Source organism: Hemibagrus wyckioides, unplaced genomic scaffold (genome assembly GCF_019097595.1).
Source record: "Hemibagrus wyckioides isolate EC202008001 unplaced genomic scaffold, SWU_Hwy_1.0 Contig24, whole genome shotgun sequence".
Classification (NCBI taxonomy): domain Eukaryota; kingdom Metazoa; phylum Chordata; class Actinopteri; order Siluriformes; family Bagridae; genus Hemibagrus; species Hemibagrus wyckioides.
This window is the reverse complement of record NW_026690785.1, coordinates 52,542-69,953: the sequence shown is the minus strand read 5'-3', so window position 1 is coordinate 69,953 and position 17,412 is coordinate 52,542.

The window sequence follows — 17,412 nt, the reverse complement described above, 5'->3', positions numbered from 1 at the left end:
AAACAAAGAAATTCTTTCTCCTAATGTTGCTTGCTGAGACGCTGATGTTTTTTCTCTTTCTAGCTGTTTACAAAATGCCCCTCTGTGAACTTTGTAGCTGGGTGATTCTGGCCATTTATCAACATACACACACAGCAGAGTTGACTTTCATATAGCGTATGCAAGCATTTACCCAGAAGCTTCCAGAAAGAAAGGTCCCAAAAAGTATTGAAGTATTGTTAGTTATTGAGGCTGTTGGTGTTAGAGTCCTTTGACACGGCTTTGACCTCTAACTCCAAAAGATATGTTTAAGAGGTGAAGTCAGATGAAGTGGGTTGATCAGCAACAGTGGAATAGTTCTGTGTTGTATTAGTGACTCAGTTCACTGTCACTGATACTGTGAAGTGATGATCTGTGTAAAATTATGCTCCAACAGCATCACTTCCTGGGTGTGTCCTTCTAGAGACGTGTAAAGCCTAGTTCACATTACAGGATTTTAAGCCCGATTTAAGCACGATTTGCAAATTAACGAGCTCGCCGACAGATCGGTCTGTGATCGTGGGAAAATCAGCGGGTGATCAGCTCTCGGCAATCTTTATATGTGAACTATTCAACGACGCATCAAAGAGGCTCACTGACGCGTCGGTGACACCTCGCAGACAAAATCCAGATATCTGGCATGTTAAGGCTAGTTCACACTACAAGACTTTAACCGTCGGCAGATAGCTTTGCTGTTCAGACTACATGACTTCACTGTATGTCTTTTTGTCCTTGTGGTGTTCACACTACGCGATGCTTCGTAAATGATCCACAAGAGGGGGTCGCACACCACACGATCTGACAACAACTCTGCTGCTTTTCTTCCGGTGACCTCAACCTGTTGACTTGCTCCTCTCATTGGCTGGAGGTCGTAGCTACAATTGACACCATGTGATGTCGAGTCAGCTGACCATCCCAGATATTTAACATGCCAGATATCTGGATTTTGTCAGCGACGCGTCAGTGAGCCTCTTTGATGCGTTGTTGAGTAGTTCACACATAAAGATTGCCGAGCGCTGATCACCTGCTGATTTTCCCACAATCACAGCCCGATCTGACGGCGAGCTCGTTAATTTGCAAATCGGGCTTAAATCGGGCTTAAAATCCTGTAGTGTGAACTAGGCTTTAAATATCTGGGACTGTCGGCTGACTCGACATCACGTGGTGTCAATTGTAGCTACGACCTCCAGCCAATGAGAGAGCAAGTCAACAGAGTTGAGAGTTGTCAGATCGTGTGGTGTGCGACTCCCTCTTGTGGATCATTTATGAAGCGTTGCGTAGTGTGAACACCACAAGGACAAAAAGACATACAGTGAAGTCATGTAGTCTGAACAGCAAAGCGATCTGTTGACGGTTAAAGTCTTGTAGTGTGAACTAGCCTTAAAGTTCAGCACATACAGCACTATTATACAGAATCCTCTCAGAGTTGTGTGCAGAAATGGCTCAACTATACAACTTACTGTACATAGTGAGATACATACCACTGATTCCCACTCTAGTTACAGGTCATTCATTTTCATCAGTTTATTAATTATTACAATGATATTTCATCAGTTAAATAATTTCATTAATTAATAACCATTTTTGCATTACTCTAGTAATTTCTTGAATTCTCAAGTCAATATTTGATTTACAAGAAATACTTCACTGACATATTTCTTTATATTTTTTGTCATACCAGGTAGTTTTGCAGATAAAATTGAGCCAACAGATGCAAACATTGTCAGGAAAGAAACAAAGACTGTTACTCTGAAGTGTTCATATGAGACAAGCAGCAATTACATTTTGCTTTACTGGTACAAACAATATCCTAACAGCGCACCACAGTTTTTACTCAATAAAGGTGCAAGGTCAAGAGCAGGTGATGATAGCGCTCCTGATGTTCATCAATTAGAGGCAAAAACAAGCAGAGACTCTACTGAACTTACTATCAGAGGTCTAAAACGCTGAGATTCTGCACTCTCTTACTGTGCTCTGAATCTTTACAAGGCTATACAAAAACATCAACATTGTATATATGAAGTTTCTTAAACCACAGAAGATGAAAGAGACTCACTGAACCAATTTATCAGTTAACCACTGATCTGCAAACAACATTTGTGAATACATTTGTAGCTGGAGCAAATAGCAAAGAAGAACAATGAAGGATTAACACAACTATACTTTATTTGACAAATCTACATGTTTTAGTTGTTACTGTTGCATCCAGTGTGTAATTAAATTAATAAACACACCACAACACACTGTAATATTTTTTTATTTGTTCATTAATTTATTAACTCTTTCATTAGTACATGTGTTTATTATACATGTAGGTATGTTCTTACAAACAGATGTGACTTTGATCATACAGATACAAAAATGTTTGTTTCATGACAAGATTGGACTGCACACAACTTCGATACATCATGTCTATAATCTGCAGCATAGTTATGTGATCAAGGGTTGATGAGCTAGCACTTTTTTTCTTATTAGAATTGTGATTTAAGCTTTCAAACATACAGCTCTGGAAAAATAAGAAGAGACCACTGCAAAATAATCAGTTTCTTATGTTTTTTTCTTACAGGTTCATGTATTGGTGAGATGAACAGTTTTGTTTCATTTTTTGTGAACTGCTGACAATATTTCTCCTAAATTCAAAATTTAATTATTGTTATTTAGAGTGTATATTTAAAGGAAATGACAAAACATTTACCTAGATCCTATATGCTGGAGTCTCTGTGTTTCTTACATATCCCTATCAATTGATTTATATATGCAATTGATTTGATTTTCATGTTTTATTTCTGTATTTCTATAAACACCACACAAAAAGGTAGAAGCTTATAGTATTGAATATATATTCTGTGTTCAGAAATGGCTCAACTATACAGCTTACTGTACATAGTGAGATACATACAACTGACACTGTAGTACCAGGTAATTCATTTTCAACACTTAATACACTGTACTTAATTTCGTACATTGTCAGGTCAGTATTTGATTTTGAAAAATACTTCACAGATTTATTTCTTAATGTTCTTTACAACAGGTAGTTTTGCAGATAAAACTGGGCCAACAAATGAAGATGCCATTGTTGGGAAGGAAACAGACACTGTTAAATGTTCATATGAGACAAGCAGTGACCACATTCGGCTTTTATGGTACAAACAATATCCTAACAGCGCACCACAGTTTTTTACTGTATAAAGGTGCAAGGTCATACAGTTCTGGGAGAACTCCTGATGATCATTGAATAGAGACAGAAACAAGCAGAGACTCTACTGAACTTACTACCAGAGGTCTAAAGCTCTCAGATTCTGCACTCTATCATTGTGCTCTAAGAGTAGTAGCACAGTGATACAGAGTTAAAGAAAGGCTTTACAAAAACTTATAAAACAGTATAAATGAAGATTCTAAAACCATATCAAAGCTCCTCCCTTTATAAACCTGTTATCAGTTAACCACAGACACAAACAATGTTTGTGGTAATTCTGTGGTATAAATGAACAAATAAAAAAAGGAAGCAAGCAAGCAAACTATTAATTATAAATAAAATGACACAATACCACAATAAAGTCACAAATCTACATTGTAATGATCAAAAAGTTTTTTATAGACACTAACAGATCCATTGTGTTAATAGTGCATAGGACATAAAAATTAAGTTCATTGACCTTTTCTTTTGTCAATGATTCACTGTAAGTAAGTTAATTAATTAATTAATTAATGTATTTATTCCACTGTATGTCTGTTATGCATGTATGTAAAGATCCATATTACTTTGTTGGATGTGAGTTAGAGCAATGGTCTTTTACAAACCCCTCAGAACAGAGTAAGATTGTAGAACAGTGAGTTTGATTGTACAGATACACTTGTACAGACTAAACAGAAAATGAAAAGGATAAATAAAGAAACTCCAATAATGAGTAGAAAGTTCAGTAGAAGGTTTTTTTGTCACATTAACTGCATGTACATTTGATTAATAAAGCTCAATGTGTCTTTTATTGTATATATACTAAAACATGACTGTGAGTTTATGAATGTCTCTGATGTTTGAGTTAACTCTGTTTCTTCTAGAACTGTGAAATTCAGGATTTACTGAACAGAATTTTATCTGCCAGTATTTGTTAGGTTGTAGCTACAGGACTCTAAACACCTGTTTATAATGTTTAGAAGGGTAAAGAGGGTTTGTATGTGATTATATAATATGTTGTAGTTTAAATAATGTCATAGACACTGTTACTTTCCACGTATGATGTGTATATTGTGTTTATTTTTTGCTCTCCTTTCCTTTTGTGCTATTCTTTACTCTGCCTCTAGGTTGGGATTATTGGCTGACTCGGCAGTCAATCATAATTGTGCCAATCAGTCAATCATAAATGTGAACTGGTAACTGTATCCATTCAAAGGTGAAACTATGGTTTTGTTCAACATATGTTGATTTATGTTCATCAAGAAAACTATTGTCCTTATGTGCAACAGAATTAGTAGAAAAACTTCCAAAATTAATAAATTATATATAGACACCTATAATCTTCAATTAAACATATAATCAATTCTATTTCCCCTTTTCTCCTGGTGTGAACTACACAGTAGAGTTGAGTTTAAAGTGAGATTTTGTTCAAATATGCTTCTAGTGTTCTATAACATTATTCTAATTATTTAAATTATTCTCCAAATGATATAAAAAGCATCCAAACTGTCAGTGTCAGTTGATAATATTCACCCCACTTTTTCTTTGTGTTTAGAAAATGTTTTAATAAAGACTGGTTGTGTTGTGCAGTAATTACAATTAATAAAACCCTGGTGTCCCTCTGTCCCTTGGTGACACATATTCTGATCAACAGTGTCAGCTGCAGGAAAGGTGGAGCACCACAGGCTATGACAGACACTCCTTCAGCTTTATCTTTCAGCAACTTACCATCTCTATCATGCTGCTCTTTAATATTTTTCTGTTAATGCTTCTTCTAGGTATATTCATCTTAATATTAGTTCAAATATGTTTTAATATTTCATTCATTTAAAAACAAAATCTCTTATTCCAGGGAGCACATCAATGCAAATGTCTGAGCAGCCTGTATTGATTTTGGTTAGAGCCTTAATATGGATTAGGGGAAAACAACAACAACAAAATATATCTGGTAGAACCTTTTTTCAGCTACTGACTGTAACAGTGAGGAAACCCACAGAAATGTCAGACTAGACATGATGAATCATGTTCAAATACTCAGCTCTGTGTTTGGATTATTTGTTCATTTCATTTCATTGTCTGTACCGCTTATCCGATCTAGCATCAGGTCACAGGGAGCCTGTGCCTATCTCAGGCGTCATCGGGCATCAAGGCAGGATACACCCTGGACGGAGTTCCAACCCACCGCGCACACATACACTTATTCACACACTATGGGCAATTTAGAGACTCCAATCAGCCTAGAAGCAGGTAGGAGGAAACCCACCAAGCACAGGGAGAACATGCAAACTCCACACACACAGTGAGTGGGAGCGAGACTCGAACCCAGGAGGTGTGAGGCGAACATGCTAACCACTAAGCCACCATGCCACCTTGTTTGGATTGTGTTCTGTGTAAATAATACCTTACTTTGGATAAGTAAATAGACTTGTATTAAATGTGTGGTTGCTGAGAAAATCCATCATATATTACTGTGGCTATCATATCACAGGAGTGGATAAAGTACTAAGAATCAAGTCCATGGACACTAACACACATCATGAATCCTTGCACATTGTTACTTTTTGTGTAAGCATTTTTTATGTTGGCTACTGGAACCAGGGCTAGCCCACTCTGTTATTATGCTACAGACACAATATGTATGCAATTCAAACAGAGGTTTTTATTCTAGTAAACTGCTAAATATTATCACTAAATACAGCAAAAATCAGTCTCATTAGATTTAAACATGCTATAAAATGTATTATGAACATTCATGGTTTGTTTCAGTCAATTAATTTAAACAATGGATTTAGTGCATATGATACCAGAACTGACATGACTATGACTAAGTAAAAGTGGGTGGAGCTAGATGTGGTAAGATACAGTTTAGAAGGTTTCACAAAGATCCTGCCATTTATACCTACTACAAGAGAGACACAACAGTATGTTGTGTTATTGGTAAGTAATTTATATCATACACAAACTTTAGATAAATGCTGGAGATTTGAACTGATACCTAAAATGACGATTCAGTACAAAAATTACACAATGAAAGTAGAAATGTTTATGTTGTTGCAATGTTTTATAGCAGGTGCTGTTGACAGCAGCATTACACCAGACCAAACCATCATATCTTCAAGTGAAGGCAGCAACATCACACTGACCTGCACATATGATAAATCATCTACCTTTACTGGTATCGACAAAAACCTCAATCAAGACCCAGGTTTCTGCTGATGATTTATGAATACACAGATAGTGACACTAGAGTTGTACATAAGCTTGACCCACGACTTTTTACTTCGAAAAAGGAGAAGAAAGTAGATCTGGAGATCTTTCCTGCTGCAGTATCACACTCTGCACTGTACTACTGCACCATGGAGCCCACAGTGACACAAAACTCAAACAGACTGTACAAAAAGTCAAGCTTGATTTTTTTCTCAGCAGGGGGAGCTATTTCCCTCAAATACAGTTTTCTTTCTTAATTCTCAGAATTTTATGTTTATTTGATTTGAATATCAACAATGATCCTCATATGATGGTAATGCTTATTGGTTGAATAATCAGAGAACAAATCCTTAATGTTTAATCAAAAAGAATTATTTCTGCTAAGATTCATGCTGTTATTCCCCTGATGTAATAATAAGAAAGTAACAAAAATTCAATAACAATAATTATTAAACTTAATTGCTGTAGGTATTGGGAATATGTCTGTTACCATCTGAGACCCTGGATCTATAGAATCTGTAAAAGAAAGTCTGTTAGGAAACTTCTAAGTGAGATTTTTGGAATATTTAGGAGCGAGGAAATTTCATGACTGGATTTGTTGCACAGGTGGCATCCTATCACAGTTCCACACTGGAATTCACTGAGCTCCTGAGAGCGACCCATTCTTTCACAAATGTTTGTAAAAACAGTCTGCATGCCTAGGTGCTTGATTTTATACACCTGTGGCCATGGAAGTGATTGGAACACCTGATTCTGATTATTTGGATGGGTGAGCGAATACTTTTGGCAATATAGTGTATGTTTGAGGTGAAGTCAGATTCAGTGGGTTGATTAGCAACAGTGGAATAGTTCTGTCTAGAGACGTGTAAAGTTCAGCACATACAGCACTATTATACAGAATCCTCACAGAGCTGTGTTCAGAAATGGATCAACTATACAACTTACTGTACATAGTGAAATACATACCACTGATCCTCACTATACTTACAGATCATTCCTTTTCATCAGTTCATCAGTTAATTACTACAATGATATTTGATCAGTTAATAAATTGCATTAATTAATAATCATGTTTGTATTCATCTAATGATTTCTTAAGTGAACATCTGGTTAACAAAAATACTTCACTAATATATATCTTTATATTCTTTTTTACACCAGTTAATTTTGCAGATAAAATTGGACCAATAAATGAACATGCCAACATTGTCAGGAAAGAAAAAGACACTGTTACTCTGAAATGTTTATATGAGTCAAGTAGTGAAAACATTTATCTTTACTGGTACAAACAATATCCTAACAGCGCACCACAGCTTTTACTGTATAAAGGTGCAAGGTCATATAGTGGTTTAGGGAGCACTCCTGATGATCGTCAATTAGAGTCAAAAACAAGCAGAGACTCTACAGAACTTACTATCAGAGGTCTAAAGCTCTCAGATTCTGCACTCTATCACTGTGCTCTGAGGCACAGTAATACAGAGTCTTTACAAGGCTAAACAAAACATCAACTTAGTTTAGTTGTTACTGTTGCATCCAATGTGTAATTAAATTTGATTGCACACAACTTCGATAAATAAGAGTCATGTCTATAATCTGCAGCATAGTTATGTGATCAAGGGTTAATGAGCTAGCTTTTCTTATTAGAATTGTGATTTAAACTTTCAAACAATTATTTAGGTAGACTGGAGACACTAAATTGCCTAAGTCTGAATGAGTGTGTGAATGTGCCTTTGCTTGGTGTCCTGTATTGGACTGGTGTCCCATCCAGGGTGTATTCCTGCTTTTTTGTTTCTGTTACGTCTTGTTTGGTCTCTGAACACCAGAGGGAACCCTCGCCCGAGTTTTGAACATGAACACATGGTTCCCTTCTCCGTTTCAGACGGACATTTAAGCTCCAGGCACACACCATTATTCACGAAGTATCACTTCTTGATTACTAAGTGTTCTCGTGCTATCGTGTGCTATTTGTGTATGACTTTGCCTTTTTGACTTTTGCCTACCTCTTATGCTGTTTCCCGTGCTTGACCTTGCCTGTTTTTTGACTTTTTTTTTTTTGCGTGCTGCTTTTTGGTTTTGTTTGCTACGTTTCCTCTTTCCGGTATTTTTAAATATTTCTGCCTTGTATCCTTGTTTCCGATTATTGTCTGCTATTTTGTGATGTTAATTCTGCTTATGGATTCTACACCTTCTGCCTACGGCAGATCCTTACAGGATACTTCGCCTGTGATGAATCCAGCGGATTACCAAGCTGCATTACACCGCCAAGGTGAGCTTATACTCGCTTATCAGAACCAAGTCGCGCCTCTCCAGGCTGAAAACAGCCAACTGCAGCAGGCCGAGGCCTGAACCCATGCAGCTTGGGAGGGCGCGAGTTTAAAGGAGGAGCGCCTCCACCATACTGAGAAGCACCTATGCTACTACTGCGGCAACCCAGGACACCAGGTTTACCACTGCCCTGAATGGACCTCCAAATCTCAGATGGGGTTCCAGTTTCCTCATGTCAATGTTTCTGTACCTGCTGTGTTGAGTCACACTCATGACCATTTCTCTGTATCAGCGTTAATATATTCTGGGGCGGCCTTCAACATCATTCACAACATGCTTGTAGAGAAGTTCCATCTACCCACCATTCCCTGTGTTCCACCTTTACGAGTGACAGCCGTCCACAATCAACTTATTGGAGAGGGTTTTCTCTACTGTCACACTATGCCACTGGTAACTTACTGTGGGATTACTTCACAAGGAGAGGATTTCCCTCTATGTCATCAACTCTCCTGCCTACCCCGTCAACCTGGGACTACCCCGGTTACAGCTACACGATCCTCTCATCTCCTGGAGGGATAAGGAAATACTATGCTGGTCATCCCACTGCTTGCAAACCTGCGTGTCAGGAGTTCAGCCTCATCCATGTCTCACCACGTGTATCGAGAGCCCCATAACCAGCTCTACAGTCACCCTCCTCATTGACCCTGGAACTGCGCCACTGAGCTCTTCCCCAATGCTACGCCACTCAAGAATCGCGTATACCCTCTCTCTCTCCCTGAGACTAAGGCGATGGAGGATTACTTCGAGGAAGCACTCTCTGCTGGCTATATCCGCCCCTCTACCTCCCCGGCAGCAGCAGAATCCACACCACCATAGCTGGAGCATTAGTGAGTCCATAGTCATGCCTTATGGACTCACTAATGCTCCAGCTGTTTTTCAGTCTATGATCAATGAAATATTCAATGATATGCTCAATCTGTTTGTCATAGCATACATAGACAACATCCTGGTTTATTCCCAGTCTAAAGAAGAACACATCAACCATGTCCATGCCATGTTAACACACCTCAAACAACATAACCTCTACATGAAACTTGAGAAGTGTGAATTTCACTGCCGAACCATGATGTTTTTGGGATACGTGCTCTCCCCCAACGGGGTGGAAATGGATCAAAAGAAGGTGAAAGCTGTCACAGACTGGCCAGAGCCCACCACCATCAAGGAACTCCAGTGGTTTCTGGGGTTCACCAACTTCTACTGCCAGTTTATAAGGAATTACAGCACCATTGCAGGCCCACTGACGTCTTTATTAAAGGGCAAGCCCAAGAAACTCTCATGGTCTGAACCACCACAAGAGGCATTCATAAGGCTTAAACACAGCATCACGACCAACCCTATCCTCCGCCACCCTGATCCTGAAAACCCTGTTCGTGGTAGAGTTGGACGCCTTGAGCTCAGGTATTGGGGCCGTGCTTTTGCAGCATCAGAGAGACACCAGTAAGCTTCACCCTTGCGCCTTCTTCTCAAGGAAATTCATGCCGGACGAAGCTAACTATGATGTGGGTAATCGTGAACTCCTGTCCATCAAGGCAGCACTGGAGGAGTGGCGCCACTGGCTAGATAAACGTTATCCGTTTCTCGTTCTCACAGAACATTGGAATCTGGAATACCTTCATCCCCGCAGTGGATGACTGGGCCAGGCATAGTCAGGAGATCTGGAAATGAGCCACGTACATCTACAGAGGGCGGTTCGTCTACAGAGGCTTCAGGCAGACCGACGTCACTGCCCACATCCCACTTACCGGATAGGACAATGGGTCTGGCTATCGACAAGGAACTTATGGCTCCAGTTACCATGCCATAAACTCCACGTTTCATAGGGCCATTCGAGATTATTCGCCAGGTCAATCCTGTATCCTATCGCCTATGGCTCCCTCCTACCTACCGCATCTCCCCCACGTTCCACGACTTACTTCTCTAGCCCGTACATGAATCTGTTACTCTCTGTTACTTCTCGTTCGGTCTCTGAACACCAGAGGGAACCCTTGCCCGAGTTTTGAATGTGATCACATGGTTCCCCTCTCCGTTTCCGATGGACATTTAAGCTGCACGCACACACCATTATTCACAAAGTATCACTTCTGGGTTGATTACTGAGCATTCTCGTGCTATCATGTGCTATTCGTGTATGACTTTGTTTGCCTTTTTGACTTCTGCCTTTTGCCTACCTCTTATGCTGTTTCCCGTGCTCAATCTTGCCCGTTTTTGTGTTCTGCTTTTTGGTTTTGTTTGCTACGTTTCCTCATTCTGGTATTTTTGAACCGGTAGTTTTCCGGGTTTCCGATTATTGTCTGCTGTTTTGTGATATTAAATCTGCTTATGGATTCTACACCTTCCACCTCCAGCGTTGCTGGCTATTCAAATATTATTATGGTTCATTTAATTGTCTGCTATAGTATACTGGAGTTGAAATTAATGAATGGATATGAGATTAAAGTGCAGACTTTCAGCTTACTCTCACTTTACTAAACACGCTCTAAGTGAAAACCAATGCACTACAGATATGCACTGAGAATTAATTTCTGCATGAGTGATAGATTTAGGCAATGTTACTTTATTAAAAATTAATTTTAAAAAGAAAACATTTTTTGTCTACTGTCAGTGGTAATGGCCTAACGTATTACTTATTAGTACTACTGCCTTATTAACTTTAAAAACACATTTTTACCATAGGTCTGTTCAAACTGGCTCAACATTTAAAAAGTAATATTCTTTGATTTAAATATTTGTCATGCTGTAGCTCACACAGTTCTGCTCTACAGAGCAGCAAATCACAAAAAATAAATTTTAGGCTTTTTTGACTTTGCGTAATTATTGATAATTAAGTTAAGTTGTTAATTGTTATATAAAGACAATCAAACATGCATAATGCAGTAATACACAGCTTAAGCATAAGTAAATCTGCCAAAATATAATGAGATGGCTATTTTTGTCAACTATAAACAACATTTTATTGATTTGGAAAAAATATTGTTGTTTTGAAAAATACTGTAGTTCCCTAGTTTACTCAGTTACATTAGATAGAACGTTTTCCAGAAATGTCCACAGAAATTCTGAATTTAATTAAAGCAGCTAAGGCTCTGTACAAGTTCAGAAGTTGAATATTTCTAATTTGTCTAATTATTATTATTAATTGTTATGATTTGTGAATTAAAAAAAAAAGACTTCTTTGTTGAAGTCTTCCTCTTTTCTCCAGAAGATGGCGTAGTGAGTTATCTTATTGTGGGCCAAATACTAGGACCCTGCTCACATCTCCAAAAATGTAGACTTCTGTGATTATAAATACTTCTTTGCAAAATAATATAGACTCTATCTATTATTCAATCCTACATACATAGTGCTAGACCTATATGTAGAATTTGCAGTTATTACATACAATTTCATTAAAAATGTGTGATCTATATTAGTAATATATTTGTCTCCAGGAAGAACAAGCACAGTACAGCTGTACTAAATAAAATGGGCTCTGGTCAGATTCTCTTGCCATAGGATAAGGTAAATACTCCACCCTTTCTTTATAAACACAGTTTCATGTTTAAATGACCAATCAGCAGATATGAGATCAAGTCAACTAGTTTTACACAGCGGTTTTATTAAGCAATGAGTTAAATGGCAATAAAGAATAATAGATAAGAGAAAGAGCCTGTTTGTTCCACACCTCATAAAATACCACCTTATGAAATGTAATCCTATTTAATAAACATGCTTTATCACAACAGTCAAATACCCAAATGCCCACACACCACTTATAAACTGACAGCAGGAAAAATATTCTATTTTATAAAAATTTACTAATAATTAAAATGAGTAAATATTTTAATTACCAGTTACCAGTTCATATAAAACAATTGTCCACTTTAGACTAAAATGTTTTTTTTTCTGATTATACCTCAAATGTACTTGTAATAATGTTGTATCTTAACCTTGTGTTGTTAGAGCCTTCCTGTCCACCTCACTCTTGAATGTAAAGCCACACACTGCTGACACTGTCATGTGATGCTGTGGGGTGGAGCTTCATGAACCTTTATGATGTTAACATACTATTGTGCAGAAAAACCTCAGACATTTTCATCCAGCTAAAACCATTCATCATGTTCACTGTTATAATCATGTGTCTGTGGCTTTCACTAGGTGAGTTTTTTTTTTTGTTTGTTTGTTTCAAACAATTTTAAAATGAAGTGATGAAACAGTGACTGATTAATCAGTGTGTTAAGAAAAGGCAGAATATGAGTCTGACTTATGCACTCTTGACATTATGTTCTCTTCTCTATAACAGGTGACTCCATGGCAGATTCAGTAGAGGCACTTTTCACTCATAAAGTTGTAGATGAAGGTGATGATGTTACTCTGTCAGAGTAACTCTGTTACTCTGCAGCTACAAAATAATCAGTGGCACAACAAACTACCTGCAGTGGTACAGGCAATATCCAAAATCTAAACCTGAGTTTTTTCTTTACATTCACCAAAATGGAGATACAAGTCTCAACAATCATTCAAGAATGTCTGCTAAACTTTATGAAAATAAACAAGTGGATCTGATCATCTCCTCTGCTGCTGTATCAGACTCTGCTCTATACTACTGTGCTCTGAGGCCCACAGTGACAGGAAATCCTGCTGCACTGTACAAAAACTTTCACACAGTTCTATTATATTGAAAAATTTACATGAACTTTTGGGGGAAATTCTCTCTCTCTTGTGATTTATAGAGTTTATATTTTTGAAACATGTTGCATTATTAGAAGACAGCATATTTATAGAGAAAATCTATCACTAGCTATCCTCAGTGATCAATATGTGCTCTGTTGCTGGTCTTGGATTTTTATTTTTATTTTATTTTGTATTACTATACAGTATACAATATTACTTACAGGCGCAGTAACTGAACTAATATAAATGAAACAATATCTAATCAGCATGACAGGTCCTCTGCTAAAGCACAGGATTCTGAGTAGTTTTTGTCAGAAACTAGAATATACTATATCAGTACCCAACAGTTTTATGTTTTAATACTGATAAACAAATAAAGTGTTGTTTCTAGATAACATTCAGATATTGTACAGCTGATCTTTATTACTCAGTCAACTGGTCAGTAAACATTAATCACCAGCACTTAGCTATTTTTAATTGAAAATTAAAAATTAGCTATTTATAATTAAAAATAAACAATAACTAAATAAACATTCAAATATTTAATTAAGTTAACTAATAATAAAAACATGAAAAACAGCCAATTGAAGGTATTTTGTATGTGTAGACAGAAAACAATTGTTCACGTGCACGGGGCGGACTTAACCAATAAGCGAGGTAAGCAGCCGCTTAGGGCCCTGGGGAATTACTGTAGGAGTAATACCAAGAAGCCTATATAAATCATATAATACTTATTACTTTTCTATCATATATTGTATGTTCTGTCTATAACCATTAAGATTTTAACGTTATTATTACATCATTTCACATGCGGGGCCCCACTATGATTCATGAATAGTGGAAAGTTGCTATCGTACTGCACATGCGCGAGATTCCCATACATGGAATCACTTAGGGCCCCCAAATCACTAAGTCCACCCCTGCACATGCATATACCTGCTTTACTTTTGAGAATGTTTCTTGTAAGCGTACAGTAAACAGACTAATTAATCAATTTCCAACCTGAAGTTTTGACCTCTATTTGTAGCTACTGTAGGTTTCATTCATTTTCATACTTAAATAGATCAGATTAGTTAAACTGAATTAGTTAAATTCAATTCATCATTTATTTATTGTTATTAGTTATCCAAGATTATGATCCTGAACAGCAGCTCTTCCTGGGTGTGGTCTTCTAGAGACATGTTCCCTCAAATTCAGCACAATGTTGTAATTGCAACAATATATTTTGTAAATTAGAAAAGGTTTACTTTAAAGAAATAGTAAGTATAGGAACTAAGAGTAGAAATCTTTTCCTTGTTGCACATCCTGCACTCTGATAAAACAGAGGGATGCTGCAGTTGAAGCTTTGTACACAAGAAATGCTTAGATGCTTCACTGAAGACAGAGTAGAAGGAAACTTGACATTTACAGTAACATAAAAAGGAGACTTACAGAAGAACAGAGGAAATTAAAACATGATGGTTTTCTGTACAGTTCTGTTTTTTACCATGTTCATAGGTAATCTTATATTTTATTTATCCCACATATCTTGATTAAACGATTTATAACTAGTAAACAAATGTTTCCATGTGTAAATGTTTTAGATTGTAAGCATGTACTGCATGTATGCTGTATACTATATAATAATAATATTTTGAAATAAATGTCCTCTTCAGGTGAGAGCACACAGGACAGCATTACTCCAACATCTTCTGCTGTCTATGTTAAACAATATACAGTGGTATCGACAATATTCCAATGCAGCACCAGAATTCCTCATTCTATTTATGGAATACAGAGCCGTTCAAACAGGTGATACTCCTCATCCTCATTTGTCTGCTAAAGTTCATAAGAGTCTGAAGCATGTAGATTTGGAGATCTCGCCTGCTTCAGTATCAGACTCTGCACTGTACTACTGCGCCTTTCAGCCCACAGTGACAGGAAAGTCAACTTCACTGTCCAAAAACCTACAGAGACCTCAAACATGAAAGTGTTAAAGAATCACAATAAGAAGAAAAGACTGTATGCATAACATCAGCATTCTGATTATTGATCCAATAGAAATGTATGTATATAACCTTATATGAACACTTTATTTGAATTGAATAGACAAAACATTCTAAGTGAATCCAAATACAGATAGAAACATTAGGTATGTGTTTTAAGAAGCCACATGTTCACTCACTCTGCAGTATTAAGTGCAGTTCTCATAAACAATTAATCAGTTCTTGAGATGAGCTACAACAGCTAAAGACCACATCAGGTTCCACTCCTGTTCACCAAGAACAGAAATCTAAGACAGTGGGCACAGGATCATATATTTGTGATCCAGGATTCTGTCCTGAACACATAAATTAAAAATGATCAAATAATGTTAAATCATGAAACATAACACATATATCTAACTCCAAAAGATATGTTTAAATGGTGAAAGTCAGATGCAGTGATTTGATCAGCAACAGTAGAATAGTTCTGTGTTGTATTAGTGACTCAGTTCACCATCACAGATACTATGATCTGATAGTCTATACAAGGTTATGCTACAGCATCATCAAGTCCTAGGTGTAGCCTTCTAGAGACGTGTAAAGTTCAGCACATACAGCACTATTATACAGAATCCTCACAGAGCTGCGTTCAGAAATGGATCAACTATACAACTTACTGTACATAGTGAGATACATACCACTGATTCTCACTGCAGCTACAGGTAATTACATTTGATCATGATATTTAATCAGTTAATTAATTGCATTAAATACATCAATAACTACATTTATATATTAATCTATTCATTAATTTCTTAAGTCAATTATTTGTCAATTATTATTTAACTAGAAATCCTTCAGTGATATTATTCTTTATATTCTTTTCATAGCAGGCAGTTTTGCAGATAAAATTGAACCAGCGGATGCCGATGCCAACTCTGTCAAGAAAGAAACAGACACTGTTACTCTGAAATGTTCGTATGAGACAAGCAGTGAAGGCATCTATGACAGGCAACTGTCTGAAATAAACATTAGCAAAACTTTAATCAGAAACATAACTCATAATCATAAACATAACTTTTACTACATGCTTGCTCTAATCAGATCAGGCAGCTTACAAGGAACATGTTGCAGTGCAAACTCACTAGATTAATGTTGTATACTCTCTCTCCTTCTATATAAAGTATATGTATTTGTCATAATATTTTGTATTCTTATGATGCTAGTCAAAAGTACCTCTGCCATCTGTTTCTTTCCAAACCATGAAATTGTTTCTTAATGTTGCATGATGAGACACTGATGTTTTTCTCTTTCTTGCTGTTTACAAAATGCCCCTGTGTGAACTTTGCAGCTGTTACTAAATTCTGTGGCTGCACCTGGTAATTTCTGGGTGACTCTCGGCACTTATTAACATACACACAGCAAAAATTGCTTATTCAAGCATTTACAAAGAACTGTCCTTAGGCCCAAAAAGTATTAAAGTATTGTGAGTTATTGAGTCTTTTGGTGTTAGAATCCTGATACACAGCGTTGACCTCTAACTCCAAAAGATATGTTTAAGAGGTGAAGTCAGATGCAGTGGGTTGATCAGCAACAGTGGAATAGTTCTGTGTTGTATTAGTGACTCAGTTCACTGTCACTGATACTGTGAAGTAATGATCTGTGTAAAATTATGCTCCAACAGCATCACTTCCTGGGTGTGTCCTTCTAGAGACGTGTAAAGTTCAGCACATACAGCACTATTATACAGAATCCTCACAGAGCTGTGTTCAGAAATGGATCAACTATACAACTTACTGTACATAGTGAGATACATACCACTGATTCTCACTCTAGTTACAGGTCATTCATTTTCATCACTTAATTGCTTAATTGTATTAATTACCAATATATTTAAGAATGTCTTCCACTGTTTGGGTTTGCTTTAAATATACTTAACAGATTCTTTGTGTTACATAAAACAGCCAGTTAAAATTGGGCCAATGGATGAAGTTTCCAACATTGTCAGGAAAGAAACAGAACTGCTTCATTTGTGAATAAAATGATTACACTAAGAGAATGAACAAGGATTTGCTG